The sequence below is a fragment of the Vicia villosa genome, unplaced genomic scaffold (genome assembly GCF_029867415.1).
Source record: "Vicia villosa cultivar HV-30 ecotype Madison, WI unplaced genomic scaffold, Vvil1.0 ctg.003460F_1_1, whole genome shotgun sequence".
Classification (NCBI taxonomy): Eukaryota; Viridiplantae; Streptophyta; class Magnoliopsida; order Fabales; family Fabaceae; genus Vicia; species Vicia villosa.
The window spans coordinates 141,766-157,939 of record NW_026706210.1 but is presented as its reverse complement, the minus strand read 5'-3'; the positions used below and the strand labels follow the sequence as shown (position 1 = coordinate 157,939).

General features: G+C 32.7%; 1 non-coding gene across 1 annotated transcript; it reads right to left on the bottom strand.

Annotated features, from left to right (window-relative positions):
• Nucleotides 1-3,615: 3,615 nt before the first annotated feature.
• Nucleotides 3,616-3,697, bottom strand: TRNAS-GCU (transfer RNA serine (anticodon GCU)). Its single transcript has one exon. It is a non-coding gene; the product is annotated as a tRNA-Ser (tRNA).
• Between the last annotated feature and the right edge of the window lie 12,477 nt (nucleotides 3,698-16,174).

The window sequence follows — 16,174 nt, the reverse complement described above, 5'->3', positions numbered from 1 at the left end:
ATTTTTCAGGGTTAGCCAACCGCCAAAGCTCAATAGTCGGTAACCCTAAAACCCTGATTTACTTTTTTAATTATTACTTGTTTAGACCTATTACACTATTGATCCGCTGGCTTCTTTCTCCCTTTCCCCCGCTGGTTTCTTTTTCCCCTTTCCCATATTAATTGATGTGGTTAGTAATCTTAGGGAGTGCAAGCCTGTTAAACAAATTAGAATCACCTAATTATAAGATAAAATTTCTGAATTAATCACATGATTGTTGCACCCACACACACTTTTTTGGTAACCTCTCTTGTTGCCTGTTGCCTGTTGCCTTGTTGCCTTGTGTTTCTTTTGCAGAATAGCCTTGTCCCTCGAATACGAGGATACCTCAGCCATGTTGCCTCGACTAATACAAAGATCATAAGTCCCTAATGATGCTGCCTTCGATACGCTAAATATGATCTCGTCCCTCGGAAATTGCCTACGAAGGGCTGAGGTATCCTCCGGTTGCCTAAACGTAAATGGCTATTTTGATCCTTCCCCTAGACTACCTGTCCCTCTATGGCAGGTGTTGCACCCCAAAATTTGCCCTCTTTATTTAAGCTATAAGTTAATGATGACATTTATTTCGTCATTCAAAAATTGAAGAAAAATAATAAAGAGTTTTCATGGGTTTAAGGAGAAAGGCGTGAAAAATGGTCTAAATAGTGGAAATACGAGAAAATTCACAAGTCTTATTCTAAATGTGATATAAGCTGAATTCCCGCGATAGCCCGACTGTTTCGACGATATCTACAACTTTCATGTTCGGCTCGGAAGCCAGTTCTTTGAGGAAGGTCGTCAAATTTGCAAATTACTTGAGGTTTTGCAGTGAAAAATGGTGCTGAATGTAGGGTTTCGGATCTCAGAAAATTCATATCTCACAATCCGCTCATCGGATTCGCTCGAAAATTTAACTGGAGCTCCGTATCATCATTACCAAGATTTCGTATGTTCGGACCGAAGGCCAATTATGCACTGAAAACTCCCAGCGTTTTGTTGAACGCCGTAATCTTTCGGTAAAAGTGTGTTTTCAAGTATGTCGCGCCGAGTTCGAAAATTCATAACTTCTTCGATTTTTATCGTATGAAGTCCATTCCGGCGGCATTTTCTCGGAAATTTCGTTAGCTTCGATTCTTCGTCACACATGCTTGTTCAGATTTTGAGCTGAAGATGGAGTTTTATCGAGTTCTTTGAACGGTACTCACGAAATTCTGCACAGTCGCGCCAGATGAACCGATGTTTCTCGTCACTCAAACGGGCGTATTTTCTTCATCGCTGATCGGATTGAGGTGATTCTCGCGGCGATGAGTCAAAAATTTGGTCATCTTCACAGTGGCATTGGTTTCGTTCCGGAATTCAGAGCCGAACCAAGTTTCCTTAAAAACAAGCTAAAGTAAGACGCACCGAGGGCAATTTGGACATTTCGCGTTGACAATATATAAACATTTTGCTCTTCACAAATCAAAGGAGGACACTCATAACTTCACTTCACCCAAATAATCAAAAACACTTTCTCTCAATTCTCTCTCAATTCTCTCAAATCAAAACCCCAAATTACATAAAAATTTCATCAAGATTCATCAATCTTCATCAAGATCAAGAACATGGATTGAAGAATCAAGATCTCGAGTTCGGATTCTCCCTCCCTCTCTACACCAATCCCGTGCGCCTCTCTCTCCTCTCCCCTTGGCTATGGCGGGACCGCTTTTCTACCATTCGGTCAGTACCGTTGGTTTTGTTTGCTTCACGAGCGGAGCTCGTTTGTGTGATATTATTGTTTGCTTTCCCTTCTTCCCCGTAGGTTGCTAGTTTAGTTTAGACTTGTACCCTTTGTATGATAACATTAGGTAGCAAGCTTTCCCCCTTAGCTTAGGTATTCCTCATGCATTCTTTAAAACACAAACTACACTCTTTGATTTTCTTTTCTTAAGAGCTTGTTATTTTCGCTCCATTCCCAAGCATAAGTCTCCAAAGGTCGAGCAGCGGAGTGTGAATGTAACTCGTTCACCTAAAAAACACAAAACAAACAGAAACTAGTTAGCCGAGCTACGGTAGCTCTGATTCTGCAAAACAGACACGTAGGCAGCGGGGTAGGGCCCGTGCGAGCACAATCCTTTCTTTTCCCTACATTCTGCATTCATTTTAGTCCAGATTAGCGCAGTTTGCTTACACACCCATAGATTTAGACACTAGCGTGGATACCATCGAGTACGATGGGCGCGAGGGGTGCTAATAGCTTCCCCTCGCGTAACCGACTCCCTTACCCTTTTTTCTCTGGTCGTGAGACCGTTGTTTTGTTTTGTGGTTTGCTAGCATTCCCTTCCTTTTCAGGATAAATATGTTAGTGGCGACTCTGTTAATTTTTGCGGTAGCGACAGCAGGGACAGTCTTGTGGCGAACGATAATTCGACGACCCTTTAACCTCCAAATCAAAGGACTTCCTTGCCCTCCTATGGCAAGCATAGCCCTGAAAGGCTAAAAGAACTCTTCTACAAACATTAAGGTAATTGCCCCTAATTGCCTTGCTCTGACTAAAATCTTTTTCTACCCTTTTCTCAAATACTTTCAAAAAGATACGCTTATTTACAAGCTAAAGTCTTACTTCATTTCTACACTTTTTCTTCAAAGAGCAAAGCAATTAAGAGCCCATGGAAAACCATGGATGCAAAGGGTGCCATACACCTTCCCTTTGCATAATTACCCCCCGAACTCAGTTTTAATTTAAAAGGTTTTTCCTGTTCTTTTAGCCTTTCAGATATTTGGATAAAATAAAAGTCGGTGGCGACTCATGCTTAACCGCAACATTTTGATAAAAAGTCAGTTCACCGTATTACAATCACTCAAATCCTTGCTTCACTTCCAATAGTAAAGTTAAATCTATGGAGTTTGAGGATACCATTTTAGAGGATTTTGTTGCATTTGTTATTATTTCAATTTGCAAGCACACAAATATGGACTCACATGATCAAAGAAACTTTGTCATTGGCACAACTACAGGAACTCAATCAAAGAGTGACATTAAGTGTTATGTGGGAGTGTGTTTTGGAGTGATACAAGACAAAATTATTTTAAAACTTAATAGATTTGCTCTAGCCGTACCTAAACCTGATGTACTAAAAAAAATCAGATTTCCAAGAAGATTCTAGATAGTAGATTTAAATTGATAGCTCTCAAAGAATTCTGAGTGTAATGAGACTTGTGTAGCCAAAGCACAAAATAAATCATCAAGACATTTGGAATTTGGATTAATCTAAACAGAAGGGTATGCAAGTGTTACTAGCTCTTTTGAATCATCTCTTTGAAACCATATTTAAGTAGTACGTTCTTAAACAAATGGTAAAATAAAGGATGATCTGAAAAGGATGGGAATTTTTATATGGTATATTTCAGAAGGGTGGTTGCTTTTTATGGCACGTAATGACTAATTAAATTCTACTGAGATTGAGTAACTGATATAAACAACCACTCCAAGGCTCAAGATATAAAACCATTGTAATGATAGGATTTAGTCAGTATTTTTCCGATTTTATGTTTGGTTTAAAAATTGAGATGGCACACTAGCGTCAATTTTTATATGTAATAAAAAGTAATACCCGTCGCCTGAGAGATTCGAACTCTCGCGGGGAAACCCCATGTACTTAGCAGGCACACGCCTTAACCACTCGGCCAAAGCGACTGCTTGTATTGTTATGAAAATCATTTTCTTAAAAATTCTACTCAAAATGATTAAGTTGAACAAATATTATAATTTTATAAAATTTGAGTAAGTTTCACATTCATAAAAGATGTCAATTTAAGAAACTGGTTTTTTCCATAATATCATATTAATAGTTCCCATCTTGAAATATATTAAAACGTTGCATATTCATAACTTCTTCACGAGAATGTCGTCAAAACCACCTGACTGTAAAAATGTGGTACCACTAAAATTCAATTTTGATATTTTTATAAAAGTCTACATTATCCAAAAAAAAATTTGATCGAAACCAAAGAAAACACTAAACACAAAAACTTTTATATTTATTTGGATATCGGACTACTATATGCTAAATTTTTGAAGATTCAAATCTTGATGCATTGCATAGTAACACGGATCACAACACCTTTTTTTTTTGAAATATGAGAGAAACAATGTTGAATTTGAGCTTTCTCTCTTAAGATCTTATTCAAGGACAAGAGGATTGTTTAGTATGTCTATTTAGTTTTAGTTTACTATGGATTGAAGAAAGATTGAACATGATGGTTTGTTCCTTCAAAATGTAATTTCACATGTCAAAGTAGTGGCAAAAACTTCCTTTCCATAGCTTAGATAACCTTTTTGCAAAAACAATTCCTTCAAAATTGGTTATATTCTTCCTTAACATGAATTTTAGTGCCTTCCATTTTTTAAATACTCCTCCCTGCACATTTTACATGAATTGAATTGTATTAGAATATTTAAAACAATTTCTACTCTAATTAAGATGTGTTTCTCAACATGTATTTTGTTTTACAAGCTGGAAATTTTCATCCAATTGGGGCACTCTTGCAAACTTTCATTCCAAAATCATTAAAATAAGAATTGCCCGACCTTTATTTCTTTGTGGTTATACACTTAAATTTTAGTTTAAGATATCTCGTGGCTCATCAGATAAAAACAAAAAGATGGTTGAAATCCAAATAACTTCCACATGACTGCGGTGTTGAGTGTCTTTTAAAACTCAGAAGCTTTGTGACTTGGTTAGAAATTTCACACGTCCATAAATAGATTCATGAAAGTAAAAATATTTCATGAACAATTAGTAAACAATGCATAACATTAGTAGTATATGTAAAATCTCTAGATATAGTGATCACTCAGATGCTTGCTTCACTTCCAATAGTAAAGTTAAATCTATGGAGTTTGAGGATACCATTTCAGAGGATTTTGTTGCATTTGTTCTTATTTCAATCAGCAAGCACCCAAATATGGACTCACATGATCAAAGAAACTTTGTCATTGGCACAACTTCAGGAACTCAATCAAAGAGTGACATTAAGTGTTATGTGGGAGTGTGTTTTGGAGTGATACAAGACAAAGTTATTTTAAAACTTAATAGATTTGCTCTAGCCGTACCTAAACCCGATGTACTAATATAAATCAGATTTCCAAGAAGATTCTAGATAGTAGATTTAAATTGATAGCTCTCAAAGAATTCTGAGTGTAATGAGACTTGTGTAGCCAAAGCACAAAAGAAATCATCAAGACTTTTGGAATTTAGATTAATCTAAACAGAAGGGTATGCAAGTGTTACTAGCTCTTTTGAATCATCTCTTTGAAACCATATTTGAGTAGTACGTTCTTAAACAAATGGTAAAATAAAGGATGATCTGAAAAGGATGGGAATTTTTATATGGTATATTTCAGATGGGTGGTTGCTATTTATGGCACGTAATGACTAATTAAGTTCTACTGAGATTGAGTAGTTTATATAAACAACCACTCCAAGGCTCAAGATAGAAAACCATTGTAATGATAGGATTTAGTCAGTATTTTTCCGATTTTATGTTTGGTTTGAAAATTGAGATGGCACACTAGCGTCAATTTTTATATGTAATAAAATGTAATACCCGTCGCCTGAGAGATTCGAACTCTCGCGGAGAAACCCTGTGTACTTAGCAGGCACACGCCTTAACCACTCGGCCAATGCGACTGCTTGTATTGTTATGAAAATCATTTTCTTAAAATTTCTACTCAAAATGATTAAGTTGAACAAATATTATAATTTTATAAAATTTGAGTAAGTTTCACATTCATAAAAGATGTCAATTTAGGAAATTGGTATTTTTCCATAATATCGTATTAATAGTTCACATCTTGGAATATATTAAAACGTTGCATATTCATAACTTCTTCCCGAGAATGTCGTCGAAACTACCTGACTGTAAAAATGTGGTAACACTAAAATTCAATTTTGATATTTTTATAAAAGTCTACATTATCCAAAAAAAAATTTGATCGAAACCAAAGAAAACACTAAACACAAAAACTTTTATATTTATTTGGATATCGGACTACTATATGCTAAATTTTTGAAGATTCAAATCTTGATGCATTGCATAGTAACACGGATCACAACACTTTTTTTTTTGAAATATGAGAGAAACAATGTTGAATTTGAGCTTTCTCTCTTAAGATCTTATTCAAGGACAAGAGGATTGTTTAGTATGTCTATTTAGTTTTAGTTTACTATGGATTGAAGAAAGATTGAACATGATGGTTTGTTCCTTCAAAATGTAATTTCACATGTCAAAGTGGTGGAAAAAACTTCCTTTCCATAGCTTAGATAACCTTTTTGCAAAAACAATTCCTTCAAAATTGGTTATATTCTTCCTTAACATGAATTTTAGTGCCTTCCATTTTTTAAATACTCCTCCCTGCACATTTTACATGAATTGAATTGTATTAGAATATTTAAAACAATTTCTACTCTAATTAAGATGTGTTTGTCAACATGTATTTTGTTTTACAAGCTGAAAATTTTCATCCAATTGGGGCACTCTTGCAAACTTTCATTCCAAAATCATTAAAATAAGAATTGCCCGACCTTTATTTCTTTGTGGTTATACACTTAAATTTTAGTTTAAGATATCTCGTGGCTCATCAGATAAAAACAAAAAGATGGTTGAAATCCAAATAACTTCCACATGACTGCGGTGTTGAGTGTCTTTTAAAACTCAGAAGCTTTGTGACTTGGTTAGAAATTTCACACGTCCATAAATAGATTCATGAAAGTAAAAATATTTCATGAACAATTAGTAAACAATGCCTAACATTAGTAGTATATGTAAAATCTCTAGATATAGTGATCACTCAGATGCTTGCTTCACTTCCAATAGTAAAGTTAAATCTATGGAGTTTGAGGATACCATTTCAGAGGATTTTGTTGCATTTGTTCTTATTTCAATCAGCAAGCACCCAAATATGGACTCACATGATCAAAGAAACTTTGTCATTGGCACAACTTCAGGAACTCAATCAAAGAGTGACATTAAGTGTTATGTGGGAGTGTGTTTTGGAGTGATACAAGACAAAGTTATTTTAAAACTTAATAGATTTGCTCTAGCCGTACCTAAACCCGATGTACTAATATAAATCAGATTTCAAAGAAGATTCTAGATAGTAGAATTAAATTGATAGTTCTCAAAGAATTCTGAGTGTAATGAGACTTGTGTAGCCAAAGCACAAAAGAAATCATCAAGACTTTTGGAATTTAGATTAATCTAAACAGAAGGGTATGCAAGTGTTACTAGCTCTTCTGAATCATCTCTTTGAAACCATATTTGAGTAGTATGTTCTTAAACAAATGGTAAAATAAAGCTGATTTGAAAAGGATGGAAATTTTATATATGGTATATTTCAGATGGGTGGTTGCTATTTATGGCACGTAATGACTAATTAAGTTCTACTGAGATTGAGTAGTTTATATAAACAACCACTCCAAGGCTCAAGATAGAAAACCATTGTAATGATAGGATTTAGTCAGTATTTTTCCGATTTTATGTTTGGTTTGAAAATTGAGATGGCACACTAGCGTCAATTTTTATATGTAATAAAATGTAATACCCGTCGCCTGAGAGATTCGAACTCTCGCGGAGAAACCCTGTGTACTTAGCAGGCACACGCCTTAACCACTCGGCCAATGTGACTTCTTGTATTGTTGTGAAAATCATTTTCTTAAAATTTCTACTCAAAATGATTAAGTTGAACAAATATTATAATTTTATAAAATTTGAGTAAGTTTCACATTCATAAAAGATGTCAATTTAGGAAATTGGTATTTTTCCATAATATCGTATTAATAGTTCACATCTTGGAATATATTAAAACGTTGCATATTCATAACTTCTTCCCGAGAATGTCGTCGAAACTACCTGACTGTAAAAATGTGGTAACACTAAAATTCAATTTTGATATTTTTATAAGTCTACATTATCCAAAAAAAATTTGTTCGAAACCAAAGAAAACACCAAACACACAAACTTTTATATTTATTTGGATATAGGACTACTATATGCTAAATTGTTGAAGATTCATATCTTGATGCATTGCATAGTAACACGGATCACTACACTTGTTTTTTGAAATATGAGAGAAACAATGTTGAATTTGAGCCTTCTCTCTTAAGATCTTAATCAAGGACAAGAGGATTGTTTAGTATGTCTATTCAGTTTTAGTTTACTATGGATTGAAGAAAGACTAAACATGATGGTTTGTTCCTTCAAAATGTAATTTCACATGTCAAAGTGGTGGAAAAAACTTCCTTTCCATAGCTTAGATAACCTTTTTGCAAAAACAATACCTTCAAAATTGGTTATATTCTTCCTTAACATGAATTTTAGTGCCTTCCATTTTTTAAATACTCCTCCCTGCACATTTTATATGAATTGAATTGTATTAGAATATTTGAAAACAATTTCTACTCTAATTAAGATGTGTTTGTCAACATGTATTTTGTTTTACAAGCTGAAAATTTTCATCCAATTGGGGCACTCTTGCAAACTTTCATTCCAAAATCATTAAAATAAGAATTGCCCGACCTTTATTTCTTTGTGGTTATACACTTAAATTTTAGTTTAAGATATCTCGTGGCTCATCAGATAAAAACAAAAAGATGGTTGAAATCCAAATAACTTCCACATGACTGCGGTGTTGAGTGTCTTTTAAAACTCAGAAGCTTTGTGACTTGGTTAGAAATTTCACACGTCCATAAATAGATTCATGAAAGTAAAAATATTTCATGAACAATTAGTAAACAATGCATAACATTAGTAGTATATGTAAAATCTCTAGATATAGTGATCACTCAGATGCTTGCTTCACTTCCAATAGTAAAGTTAAATCTATGGAGTTTGAGGATACCATTTCAGAGGATTTTGTTGCATTTGTTCTTATTTCAATCAGCAAGCACCCAAATATGGACTCACATGATCAAAGAAACTTTGTCATTGGCACAACTTCAGGAACTCAATCAAAGAGTGACATTAAGTGTTATGTGGGAGTGTGTTTTGGAGTGATACAAGACAAAGTTATTTTAAAACTTAATAGATTTGCTCTAGCCGTACCTAAACCCGATGTACTAATATAAATCAGATTTCAAAGAAGATTCTAGATAGTAGAATTAAATTGATAGTTCTCAAAGAATTCTGAGTGTAATGAGACTTGTGTAGCCAAAGCACAAAAGAAATCATCAAGACTTTTGGAATTTAGATTAATCTAAACAGAAGGGTATGCAAGTGTTACTAGCTCTTCTGAATCATCTCTTTGAAACCATATTTGAGTAGTATGTTCTTAAACAAATGGTAAAATAAAGCTGATTTGAAAAGGATGGAAATTTTATATATGGTATATTTCAGATGGGTGGTTGCTATTTATGGCACGTAATGACTAATTAAGTTCTACTGAGATTGAGTAGTTTATATAAACAACCACTCCAAGGCTCAAGATAGAAAACCATTGTAATGATAGGATTTAGTCAGTATTTTTCCGATTTTATGTTTGGTTTGAAAATTGAGATGGCACACTAGCGTCAATTTTTATATGTAATAAAATGTAATACTCGTCGCCTGAGAGATTCGAACTCTCGCGGAGAAACCCTGTGTACTTAGCAGGCACACGCCTTAACCACTCGGCCAATGTGACTTCTTGTATTGTTGTGAAAATCATTTTCTTAAAATTTCTACTCAAAATGATTAAGTTGAACAAATATTATAATTTTATAAAATTTGAGTAAGTTTCACATTCATAAAAGATGTCAATTTAGGAAATTGGTATTTTTCCATAATATCGTATTAATAGTTCACATCTTGGAATATATTAAAACGTTGCATATTCATAACTTCTTCCCGAGAATGTCGTCGAAACTACCTGACTGTAAAAATGTGGTAACACTAAAATTCAATTTTGATATTTTTATAAGTCTACATTATCCAAAAAAAAATTGTTCGAAACCAAAGAAAACACCAAACACACAAACTTTTATATTTATTTGGATATAGGACTACTATATGCTAAATTGTTGAAGATTCATATCTTGATGCATTGCATAGTAACACGGATCACTACACTTGTTTTTTGAAATATGAGAGAAACAATGTTGAATTTGAGCCTTCTCTCTTAAGATCTTAATCAAGGACAAGAGGATTGTTTAGTATGTCTATTCAGTTTTAGTTTACTATGGATTGAAGAAAGACTAAACATGATGGTTTGTTCCTTCAAAATGTAATTTCACATGTCAAAGTGGTGGAAAAAACTTCCTTTCCATAGCTTAGATAACCTTTTTGCAAAAACAATACCTTCAAAATTGGTTATATTCTTCCTTAACATGAATTTTAGTGCCTTCCATTTTTTAAATACTCCTCCCTGCACATTTTATATGAATTGAATTGTATTAGAATATTTGAAAACAATTTCTACTCTAATTAAGATGTGTTTGTCAACATGTATTTTGTTTTACAAGCTGAAAATTTTCATCCAAATGGGGCACTCTTGCAAACTTTCATTCCAAAATCATTAAAATAAGAATTGCCCGACCTTTATTTCTTTGTGGTTATACACTTAAATTTTAGTTTAAGATATCTCGTGGCTCATCAGATAAAAACAAAAAGATGGTTGAAATCCAAATAACTTCCACATGACTGCGGTGTTGAGTGTCTTTTAAAACTCAGAAGCTTTGTGACTTGGTTAGAAATTTCACACGTCCATAAATAGATTCATGAAAGTAAAAATATTTCATGAACAATTAGTAAACAATGCATAACATTAGTAGTATATGTAAAATCTCTAGATATAGTGATCACTCAGATGCTTGCTTCACTTCCAATAGTAAAGTTAAATCTATGGAGTTTGAGGATACCATTTCAGAGGATTTTGTTGCATTTGTTCTTATTTCAATCAGCAAGCACCCAAATATGGACTCACATGATCAAAGAAACTTTGTCATTGGCACAACTTCAGGAACTCAATCAAAGAGTGACATTAAGTGTTATGTGGGAGTGTGTTTTGGAGTGATACAAGACAAAGTTATTTTAAAACTTAATAGATTTGCTCTAGCCGTACCTAAACCCGATGTACTAATATAAATCAGATTTCAAAGAAGATTCTAGATAGTAGAATTAAATTGATAGTTCTCAAAGAATTCTGAGTGTAATGAGACTTGTGTAGCCAAAGCACAAAAGAAATCATCAAGACTTTTGGAATTTAGATTAATCTAAACAGAAGGGTATGCAAGTGTTACTAGCTCTTCTGAATCATCTCTTTGAAACCATATTTGAGTAGTATGTTCTTAAACAAATGGTAAAATAAAGCTGATTTGAAAAGGATGGAAATTTTATATATGGTATATTTCAGATGGGTGGTTGCTATTTATGGCACGTAATGACTAATTAAGTTCTACTGAGATTGAGTAGTTTATATAAACAACCACTCCAAGGCTCAAGATAGAAAACCATTGTAATGATAGGATTTAGTCAGTATTTTTCCGATTTTATGTTTGGTTTGAAAATTGAGATGGCACACTAGCGTCAATTTTTATATGTAATAAAATGTAATACCCGTCGCCTGAGAGATTCGAACTCTCGCGGAGAAACCCTGTGTACTTAGCAGGCACACGCCTTAACCACTCGGCCAATGTGACTTCTTGTATTGTTGTGAAAATCATTTTCTTAAAATTTCTACTCAAAATGATTAAGTTGAACAAATATTATAATTTTATAAAATTTGAGTAAGTTTCACATTCATAAAAGATGTCAATTTAGGAAATTGGTATTTTTCCATAATATCGTATTAATAGTTCACATCTTGGAATATATTAAAACGTTGCATATTCATAACTTCTTCCCGAGAATGTCGTCGAAACTACCTGACTGTAAAAATGTGGTAACACTAAAATTCAATTTTGATATTTTTATAAGTCTACATTATCCAAAAAAAATTGTTCGAAACCAAAGAAAACACCAAACACACAAACTTTTATATTTATTTGGATATAGGACTACTATATGCTAAATTGTTGAAGATTCATATCTTGATGCATTGCATAGTAACACGGATCACTACACTTGTTTTTTGAAATATGAGAGAAACAATGTTGAATTTGAGCCTTCTCTCTTAAGATCTTAATCAAGGACAAGAGGATTGTTTAGTATGTCTATTCAGTTTTAGTTTACTATGGATTGAAGAAAGACTAAACATGATGGTTTGTTCCTTCAAAATGTAATTTCACATGTCAAAGTGGTGGAAAAAACTTCCTTTCCATAGCTTAGATAACCTTTTTGCAAAAACAATACCTTCAAAATTGGTTATATTCTTCCTTAACATGAATTTTAGTGCCTTCCATTTTTTAAATACTCCTCCCTGCACATTTTATATGAATTGAATTGTATTAGAATATTTGAAAACAATTTCTACTCTAATTAAGATGTGTTTGTCAACATGTATTTTGTTTTACAAGCTGAAAATTTTCATCCAAATGGGGCACTCTTGCAAACTTTCATTCCAAAATCATTAAAATAAGAATTGCCCGACCTTTATTTCTTTGTGGTTATACACTTAAATTTTAGTTTAAGATATCTCGTGGCTCATCAGATAAAAACAAAAAGATGGTTGAAATCCAAATAACTTCCACATGACTGCGGTGTTGAGTGTCTTTTAAAACTCAGAAGCTTTGTGACTTGGTTAGAAATTTCACACGTCCATAAATAGATTCATGAAAGTAAAAATATTTCATGAACAATTAGTAAACAATGCATAACATTAGTAGTATATGTAAAATCTCTAGATATAGTGATCACTCAGATGCTTGCTTCACTTCCAATAGTAAAGTTAAATCTATGGAGTTTGAGGATACCATTTCAGAGGATTTTGTTGCATTTGTTCTTATTTCAATCAGCAAGCACCCAAATATGGACTCACATGATCAAAGAAACTTTGTCATTGGCACAACTTCAGGAACTCAATCAAAGAGTGACATTAAGTGTTATGTGGGAGTGTGTTTTGGAGTGATACAAGACAAAGTTATTTTAAAACTTAATAGATTTGCTCTAGCCGTACCTAAACCCGATGTACTAATATAAATCAGATTTCAAAGAAGATTCTAGATAGTAGAATTAAATTGATAGTTCTCAAAGAATTCTGAGTGTAATGAGACTTGTGTAGCCAAAGCACAAAAGAAATCATCAAGACTTTTGGAATTTAGATTAATCTAAACAGAAGGGTATGCAAGTGTTACTAGCTCTTCTGAATCATCTCTTTGAAACCATATTTGAGTAGTATGTTCTTAAACAAATGGTAAAATAAAGCTGATTTGAAAAGGATGGAAATTTTATATATGGTATATTTCAGATGGGTGGTTGCTATTTATGGCACGTAATGACTAATTAAGTTCTACTGAGATTGAGTAGTTTATATAAACAACCACTCCAAGGCTCAAGATAGAAAACCATTGTAATGATAGGATTTAGTCAGTATTTTTCCGATTTTATGTTTGGTTTGAAAATTGAGATGGCACACTAGCGTCAATTTTTATATGTAATAAAATGTAATACCCGTCGCCTGAGAGATTCGAACTCTCGCGGAGAAACCCTGTGTACTTAGCAGGCACACGCCTTAACCACTCGGCCAATGTGACTTCTTGTATTGTTGTGAAAATCATTTTCTTAAAATTTCTACTCAAAATGATTAAGTTGAACAAATATTATAATTTTATAAAATTTGAGTAAGTTTCACATTCATAAAAGATGTCAATTTAGGAAATTGGTATTTTTCCATAATATCGTATTAATAGTTCACATCTTGGAATATATTAAAACGTTGCATATTCATAACTTCTTCCCGAGAATGTCGTCGAAACTACCTGACTGTAAAAATGTGGTAACACTAAAATTCAATTTTGATATTTTTATAAGTCTACATTATCCAAAAAAAAATTGTTCGAAACCAAAGAAAACACCAAACACACAAACTTTTATATTTATTTGGATATAGGACTACTATATGCTAAATTGTTGAAGATTCATATCTTGATGCATTGCATAGTAACACGGATCACTACACTTGTTTTTTGAAATATGAGAGAAACAATGTTGAATTTGAGCCTTCTCTCTTAAGATCTTAATCAAGGACAAGAGGATTGTTTAGTATGTCTATTCAGTTTTAGTTTACTATGGATTGAAGAAAGACTAAACATGATGGTTTGTTCCTTCAAAATGTAATTTCACATGTCAAAGTGGTGGAAAAAACTTCCTTTCCATAGCTTAGATAACCTTTTTGCAAAAACAATACCTTCAAAATTGGTTATATTCTTCCTTAACATGAATTTTAGTGCCTTCCATTTTTTAAATACTCCTCCCTGCACATTTTATATGAATTGAATTGTATTAGAATATTTGAAAACAATTTCTACTCTAATTAAGATGTGTTTGTCAACATGTATTTTGTTTTACAAGCTGAAAATTTTCATCCAAATGGGGCACTCTTGCAAACTTTCATTCCAAAATCATTAAAATAAGAATTGCCCGACCTTTATTTCTTTGTGGTTATACACTTAAATTTTTAGTTTAAGATATCTCGTGGCTCATCAGATAAAAACAAAAAGATGGTTTAAATCCAAATAACTTCCACATGACTGCGGTGTTGAGTGTCTTTTAAAACTCAGAAGCTTTGTGACTTGGTTAGAAATTTCACACGTCCATAAATAGATTCATGAAAGTAAAAATATTTCATGAACAATTAGTAAACAATGCATAACATTAGTAGTATATGTAAAATCTCTAGATATAGTGATCACTCATATGCTTGCTTCACTTCCAATAGTAAAGTTAAATCTATGGAGTTTGAGGATACCATTTCAGAGGATTTGGTTGCATTTGTTCTTATTTCAATCAGCAAGCACCCAAATATGGACTCACATGATCAAAGAAACTTTGCCATTGGCACAACTACAGGAATTCAATCAAAGAGTGACATTAAGTGTTATGTGGGAGTGTGTTTTGGAGTGATACAAGACAAAGTTATTTTAAAACTTAATAGATCTTCTCTAGCCGTACCTAAACCTGATGTACTAATAAAAATCAGTTTTTAAAGAAGATTCTAAATAGTAGATTTATATTGATAGTTCTCAAAGAATTACGAGTGTAATGAGACTTGTGTAGCCAAAGCACAAAAGAAATCATCAAGACTTTTGGAATTTGGATTAATCTAAACAGAAGGTATGCAAGTGTTACTAGCTCTTCTGAATCATCTCTTTGAAACCATATTTGAGTAGTATGTTCTTAAACAAATGGTAAAATAAAGGATGACTTGAAAAGGATGGGAATTTTATATATGTTATATTTCATATGGGTGGTTGCTTTTTATGGCACGTAATGACTAATTAAGTTCTACTGAGATTGAGTAGTTGATATAAACAACCACTTCAAGGCTCAAGATAGAAAACCATTGTAATGATATGATTTAGTCAATATTTTCCGATTTTATGTTTGGTTTGAAAATTGAGATGGCACACTAGCGTCAATTTTTATATGTAATAAAAAGTAATAACCGTCGCCTGAGAGATTCGAACTCTGGCGGAGAAACCCCGTGTACTTAGCAGGCACACGCCTTAACCACTCGGCCAAAGCGACTGCTTTTATTGTTGTGAAAATCATTTTCTTAAAATTTCTACTCAAAATGATTAAGTTGACAAAATAATATAATTTTATAAAATTTGAGTAAGTTTCAAATTCATAAAAGATGTCAATTTAAGAAATTGGTTTTTTTTCCATAATATCGTATTAATAGTTCACATCTTGAAATATATTAAAACGTTGCATATTCATAACTTCTTCACGAGAATGTCGTCGAAACCACCTGACTGTAAAAATGTGGTACCACTAAAATTCAATTTTGATATTTTTATAAAAGTCTACATTATCCACAAAATTTTTGTTCGAAACCAAAGAAAACACCAAACACACAAACTTTTATATTTATTTGGATATCGGACTACTATATACTAAACTGTTGAAGATTCATATTATAACATCCTAAAATTTCTTATTTAATTAATTTAATTAAGTTCTAAATTAATTAATTTAAATTAGAATTTTATTGGAATTGTGTGGAAAGAAATAATAAAATGTAGTGTTGGGTCATTCG